The following is a 6,976-nucleotide window of genomic DNA, read 5'->3' on the forward strand; positions in this document are numbered from 1 at the left end:
GGCATTTAAGGTTACTACCCATTGACCCTATTTTATTTTTATTTGGTATGCCTAAAAAAAGTTTAGTATGCCTCAGAAACAGGTTTCCATGTTTCTCATGCAAATTTTGAAGGCATATTTTCCGCATTTTACCTTAAGAGACGAAGATGTTTGGATTCATTTTAACCTGGGTCCGTCCCCTGCGCTGTGGTACGCGGTAAAGATTTTACATTTGAATTCTTGGGCTCTTGCCGCTTAAAAGTACAGTAGAAACTCTTTAAATTAATAGCCCTGGGACCAGAGAAATCTATTAATTTAGAGAGATTATTAATTTAGCGAGTTAAATTTTAGCTTGTGCAAGCTTAGTTGGGATTATCAAATGTTATTATTTTAAAGAGATAATTAATTTAACGAGTATTAATTTAAATAGTTTCTAATTTACATGATTATGGATATAGCTTGGATACTACTCCGAGTACAGTGATGAGTTACATGGAATCTGTTGAAGACTTACATGGAAGATGATGATGAGACCCATAGGGAAGATGATGATGACACTTACTTTGCTTTTCTAATTTGGCCAGGCTAAGATGGTATATCAATATCACTACAGAAGAAACAAGAAAATACAAAGAGGATGAAAGAGACCCTAAAATTTAGGGTAATAAGGATATTTATGAAGGCCCATCAAAAATGCGGGTAATTATTCAATTTACACTACTACCTCCGCTCCTAAATAATAGTGGTTTCATGTACAAACTACACATGAAACCTGCCTATTATTTAGGAACGGAGGCAGTAAAATTTATTGACCAAAAGTCTCAGGGCTAATTTATGTAGCATCTTCAAAGACAATAGCAAAATCGGCCCAATCAAGTGAAACTGAAACGCAGGCAGGAATCAGGATCAAACTCGAACGAAATGTTACAAATGTTGTCAAAAACAACGAAGAATATCTTGAAGATCAAGAACCAAATTTTCCTGTGATGTTTGTCTTGAGAATGGGAACTAATAGACCGGAAAGTTCAATCTAAACATCTTCAATGAATTTCCGAAGACATCTGGTGTTGAGTTCGTGGATTGATATATTTATCTGAAATCTCCAGTTATCCCATCAGTATTGATATGCCGATGCCAAGGAAGTCAGATAGGATGCAGCTCACCTTTTGAAGCAAGTCTCCTAAAATCATTTTTAGAATTTCAAAACTGTGTTAATTCCAAGTGAAGCGACTAGATGCAGGACAGGACTAAACAACATTCCAACACTAAAATCGAATGCACATAAACCAAACTGGCTGACCATAATCCATTTGCACACAATCTTGCTGCATCTCATCTGTATCAACAATTTATCAAGCAGTATTTACATTCATGAGTCAATTTTACTCGCGAGTCTCTGGACAAGTTCAGACCACATCAACATAGAATTTAGTCCTGAATAACAGAAAATTGATTCCATCGAGATAGCTTAACCCTCTGATTATAAACCAAGACAAGAAAGAGCGGAACTGAGTCCCTCGTCAACATAAATATTTATCATTCTACAAATTCCTAAGAAGAGACTATTATTTTGAAGGCAGTTCCAGAGATGACAAAAATTTGATTGGCGGAACAAGTCATAACAGAAAACACAGAAACCAGTAACAGGTAGTTAATAAGGGAAATCAAGATGAAATGCCAATCTCTAAGACATTCTACAAATGGATATCACAATATTTTTTGTAGAACGGTAAATACTATAATTTACAGAGGCACTAGATACATAAATATCGAAAATTTAACCAATCGAATCTGCAGTGACATTACTAATTAGACTGCACTGTTTGCTGCAAATTAATTTTTAAGTCGGGTCTTTGTAGTAATATAAACACGGTCATATAAATTCAAGGACTAACCAATGGAACCATCCTACATACAGCGTGCAGGCCTGACAGTCTCAGAAATTCATTTTCAGGTAATTTGAAAGATGCAATCCTTAAATGGAGGAATTTCACTTAACAAAGCTTTATGGTATGCAGCATTTGAATACCATGGAACAGACCTCAAGTTCAACAAGGTATTCAACAAGGGAGAGTCTGATCAAACAACTATCACCATGAACAAAACCCTTGAAACCTACAACGGTTTAGAGAAATCGTAGCTGGAAGTCTAGTTGCAAGCCTTAGTATGATCATCTAAAATACCATACCCCACAGTCAAAGGTTTGTTTGATCATTTATCTTACATTAGGTGATGCAATATAACAACAGAATGAATTCTGTTTTCTACCTAATTTTGGTTTATGAGCCTAATGGATACATATTATTCAGTAACTGACACACGCATTTCATATGTACGTTTACAGGTATTAACTTCGACTTACCACACATAATCGTAGACGCTCCATCATTCCCAGGTATCAAGCAAATCAGTGGTGACATGTTTGCCAGTGGTCCAAATGCAGAAGCAACTTTCATGAAATGGATTCTTCATGATTGGAGTGACGAACACAGTATTAAAATCTTGAATAATTGTTAAGCTGCATTACCTTAAAGATGGGAAAGTGATTATTGTTGAATTCATTATACCTGAAGTGCCAGACAGTAATATTGCAGGTCGTGGTGTAATCTATTCAGACAACATTATGTTAGCGCAGAACCCTGCTGGTAAAGAAAGCTCACAAAAACAATTTCAAAACCGTGCTAAAGATATTGGACTTACTGATTTTCAAATCTGGTCTGTACTGCTTACGATACTTACGCGATGGAATTCTACAAAATTCCTCTTCTGATTAGGTGTCAGGATGAGATATCTCAAGATCTATAAGCTTATATTATATTTATTGACTTTATTCTTGTGTATTACGACTATCAACATTAGCCCATCATAATGCAATCAATAAAACTGTATTCGAGTTTCGTGAGATGAGGTGCACTGTTCTAAAACAGCCTTGAGCAGCTCAACATTTCTTAAGAACAATAATTAACTAGTCATGGTCATCTTTCCGAATTTCTAAGGTTCTTAGAGAATTTAGTTGAAAACATCGGCAAATTTCGATTGAAGAAAGCATAAATCAACATTGTAGATTTTGGGAGAAAGAAATCAACATTGTGACAATCTATATTATAATCATTCCAAGCATAAATCAAATACTACGAAAGCAATGAAGAAACATGTGGGCTCTGGTGATCTGATATGCGAAAGTTGGGAGAACATGGTTAGCTACTTGCATAATCTCCTTGCTCTTGGGGATTCGGGGCCCTAAATATACTGAACCTACAACAGATATAGAAGATTGTGCACGTGACCTCTTTAATACGCAAAATTTGAGCTTTACTTCTATAAAAATTTGCATTGAATTACAGTAATGATTTTGTAAAAGGAATCGTTTAGTCTTCAAATAGGCTCAGGGTCATGGAATATGTAATTAACGCACTTGATTTGTTTACCAAAATGAGTTTAAGAAATAGTTAATGACATTATATCCTAACCCCAATTTAAAACTTAACCAGCTATACAGCGACATTTCGTCGAACATCTTAATTGAATATTCAGATTCTTTTTAAATGGACCTAAAGATCATAAAACATCTTCATTGAATTTCTAAATCATATGCCTCATTCAGATTTCACATGTTTGCGAATTTCGTATAACAGCACATCTCATCATATGGAAAATTAAAGAAACATAGACATAGTAAACTGGTGGCAGGTTTAGGAGCATTCGGTATGGATCAACCAGGTAATATTTCCACATGCATTACTAAATCTGGTTTCTTATACTACTAGTTGTAAAGAAAACGGTCTTACCAATATTTCATAACCAGCACAAGTTCATCAGTTCTGAACACAACAAACCCAACAAGAGTAACAATATGAGCGGTGCAGAATCACCGGGACCCTGATGTGATGTCATTTCTCTCTCTAACCTGCACCAGAAAATAATAATCCTCTCAATTGCTAACCATTACTCTTCTTTTATATAATACAATACTGAGTTAAATGATATAATGTCAACTGTATCTTGTGCCAATTGAACCAACAAATCCAAAACCAAACCCACTAGAAAAAAAGGAAACACTACAAAAGGTATTTAAATGGAGAGATAGAGAAAGGATAATTTACTTGAAGAAGAAGAATTGAGACTTGACAAAAGGCTTTAGTCAAAAGAACTAAAGTATATGTTTAAACTGTAACCCCTAGCTTCTAGAAAATACTCCCTCAATTCAGTTACTCATTCCACTTTCATCACCAACAGATACAGAAACTGTATGACGTCCTGCATTTTTAACGAAATCTCAGTCTTAGCTAAAACATAGAAAACTGGTGCTGGTATAAATGAACTTTTCTATGAAACAAAGTGTCAAATAGTAACTAGGCTGCTCCTTCTCAGAACCGGTATGCATACGAATGTAGTTCATAACACAATCAATCACTGTATTGTTTCATTCTCCGATGGAAACTTTTAATCAAAATGAATTGCTTACCATTTCAATATTCTATAAACCCAAATACAAACATCAACCTAAACTATAAACCCAAATACAAACATCAACCTAAAACTAGGTCAAAAAATGACAACCCAGAAGAATTCAAGAATAATGCGACTCACTAAAAAAAATATGAAATTGATTAGATTACTTTACTTTACCTAGACCTGCCCCACGAAGGTGAAGATTCAGTGGTCGAGACCGCATTGTTATTATCTTTAATAGCAGAAGCAATAAAGTTTCTGTTGAAGTCCAAAACCCCTGGATTTTGGTAACTCATACTTTCTGAAATCAAGATTTTCTAAAAACCCTTTGTTGGAAATCGAAGACTGCGTGGATGGGTTTAATAGGAAGATTAGTGTGAGTTGATGTTGCCGCCATTGTTGAGATGAGATTTTTGGGAGAAAAGGGATTTTGGTTTCTAAGTGTGGGTCTGCCAGACAGTTGGAATGGGACTGTGGGAGTTAACCTTTCAAATGTGGGTCCTGTGGCACAGTGGATTGGGATTATTACCTCTCCAACTTTTAGAGGTAAACTTCGAGGGAGACGCGACACCTCCCGGTTTTTATACCGCAAAATCGACAGAGGGACAAATGGATGGCTCCGGTTGCGTTCTTAATATTGGGATTATCAATGGGGTAAAATGGGCCTAGTAATCTATTAGAGCAGGGTGTAAAAAATCCAATTTGATGGGGTCTATACATACAATAAATATAGGACCTCATATTTAGGGTGTGCAGAAAAATCGAAATAGTGAATTTCATCCGTAATCGTCCGTAAAATTGCGGGTGAAAACTAATCCGCAAGAATCTATGGATCGGACACGGTTGAGTTTTCAAATCCTTAAAGTTTAGCGGTTTGGTTGTGGTTGGTTTTGTAAATCCGCGAATTCACCCGTACCGTATGATAGAAAGGGAATTTAATAAAATTAACTATGGATGATATTAGAAGTTTGAGTTTTATATATAAACTTCTTTATCCCGAGAGAAACTCGGGAAACCTAAATCGATGATTCAAAACCCTTCTGTCTGTCTTCCATGATTCCTACTGGATCGGCACCCATTTGATCTGTAGCACATGATGTCGTGCTGGTTTATGAGAAGCCAGCGCCAATTCATTTGTAGATCTGTTTGTACCGTAAAAGTCTTTTGCAGAGTTAGTTTATCGGCCAGAGTCCTTGGCAACAGTAGAAAAAGGTCGCAACACTACTAAGCCAAGGTTATTCATTCCGAGCAATTTGATTTTGAAACAAGATAACTCAGCATATCTGATAGCGGTTGAGCCGTTCGCGGGAGTTTTAGAGGATTAAATTTCAAAGTTATCCTTGTGCATGACAAGATCAAGCTCAATTGCTAGCTACTAACCATCTCATTCTACCTTCCTTTGCAGCCTGATGTGGCAATGAACTCCACTCACCAATATCCTACTCTCATTACAATTTACCAGGCTATATTAAATTCAAGGTCCAATCTTCTATAAGTCTGCCCGTCACATTATCCAGTATCTGCTGGATATCTAAGCATGTTGATCTTGAGGTCAAAATAACCCCATTGCTAGTTTGATAGGACACAGTCTTCATCTATCGAGGCCTTTGAAAACTATAAACAACATGCTTCTGGATTACATGTTTTGTTGACAAAATAACAATAGCGGTGGGAGCAAAAACAAACCCTTGATAAGATGGAAAAAAAATACAACAACATCTTCGTCTGAAAGATTTTGAGTCCTATGGAGTGACATTCCTGTTATCATCGTCTGAGGAGGATTTTAAGGAGGGAGGTCTTCTAATCAGTATTTACTGTTTCTGAACTTAGTATTTTTATTTGTTTTACGTTTTTTTTTTCCCGATTAATCCGTGGTTAATTCGCATCCGGTGATCCGTGGATGTGAAATTCGCGGGTGATTGGGCCGGTCACGGTTGGATTTTCCAAATCCGCAACTTTGACGGATTGGTTGTTGGTGATCCCTAATCCGCAATTGTCCGTCCACTGCACACTCCTACTCATATCTAAAAAACCATCTCCAACAGTAGAGAATTTTCTTAAAAACTAGTGAAAAATCTGATGTGGAGGTGGAGCCAAAGATGTAGATAACATTTTCTTGAACACCTTCATATTTAGTAATTGGTCCCTCCTAGTTTTTAGAACCCTACTATTAGAGATGAATTTATGTCAAACCGGGATATAAAATCCCATGTATCACTGAAAAAAAGAGATTCACCTTCTGTTGGAGATGCTCTTAGAGTTGGGATTTTTGCTCGCGATGAAAATTCGATAAGGCTAGCATTTCGGAAACTTTGAGGAAATATCGGAAGGGTAGTACTGTTTTTCGGTCATTTAAGATCTAGGTGTCTTTCCAGGTTACCATTCTTTTTCCTTTCACCACAGGATTTAACAGGGGTTGAGTTTTTAAACCCTGAATGGGACCCAAAACAACAATCAATGGTTAGATGTTGCCGCTTCATCAATTTTGGTCCACCACCCTTAACTTTTCTGCTTCTTTCTTGTTCAAATATTCTTCACAAACATA

General features: G+C 36.4%; 1 long non-coding RNA gene across 2 annotated transcripts; it reads right to left on the bottom strand.

The window, feature by feature from the left end:
* Positions 1–623: 623 nt before the first annotated feature.
* Positions 624–4,853, bottom strand: LOC113332518. Of its 2 annotated transcripts, XR_003351553.1 has the most exons (4): positions 4,609–4,853; positions 4,083–4,236; positions 2,342–3,886; positions 624–1,159 (listed from the first exon to the last, which is right to left on the bottom strand). It is a non-coding gene; the product is annotated as an uncharacterized LOC113332518 (long non-coding RNA). The 2 variants fall into 2 exon arrangements; XR_003351554.1 differs by lacking the exon at positions 4,083–4,236.
* Between the last annotated feature and the right edge of the window lie 2,123 nt (positions 4,854–6,976).

This window comes from Papaver somniferum, unplaced genomic scaffold (genome assembly GCF_003573695.1).
Source record: "Papaver somniferum cultivar HN1 unplaced genomic scaffold, ASM357369v1 unplaced-scaffold_131, whole genome shotgun sequence".
NCBI lineage: Eukaryota > Viridiplantae > Streptophyta > Magnoliopsida > Ranunculales > Papaveraceae > Papaver > Papaver somniferum.